The following is a 575-nucleotide window of genomic DNA, read 5'->3' as shown; positions in this document are numbered from 1 at the left end:
GAAATGTGTGGAATTAAGATGTAAAATTGTTGGAACAAAACACCTACATTAACAGAAGATTAGTATTCTTCCCATATGGACACTGAATGAAAGTGGCTAACAAAGCGTGGATAGAAAATGTATCTCAAGTCAAAGCCAGGCTGGCAGATTTTCAAAGGTAGAACGTTAACCAGACACAGTTTTGATGTTTTGTGACTATTAGGCATAACTTAGATAAGTATCTCTCACATGGTCAACCCACATTTTTACCAGTTTAGTTCTCCATTTGTAGGTGTGATGCTCGTCATTCATTCATTCACTCACTCACTCTCCAATATTTATTGAGAGGATTAGATGGATCTACGTGTTTTATGTGAGGAATAGGACTGACAGACAAAATACAGGACACCCAGTTTAGTTTAAATTTTGGATAAACAGATAACTTTTCAGTATTTTTGCTTTGTTTTGTTTTGTATTCTTGCTAAACCTGGCAACCCAGCTAGGAAATATGCTGGCTTCTGGGCATATACAAATAAATCATATCTGAATTCTGCCCTCATGAACTTAAATCACTTTAATGTAAGTCACCCTGAGAT

The sequence above is a fragment of the Leopardus geoffroyi genome, chromosome C2 (assembly GCF_018350155.1).
Source record: "Leopardus geoffroyi isolate Oge1 chromosome C2, O.geoffroyi_Oge1_pat1.0, whole genome shotgun sequence".
In the NCBI taxonomy this organism is placed as follows: Eukaryota; Metazoa; Chordata; class Mammalia; order Carnivora; family Felidae; genus Leopardus; species Leopardus geoffroyi.
This window is presented reverse-complemented; position numbering follows the sequence as displayed.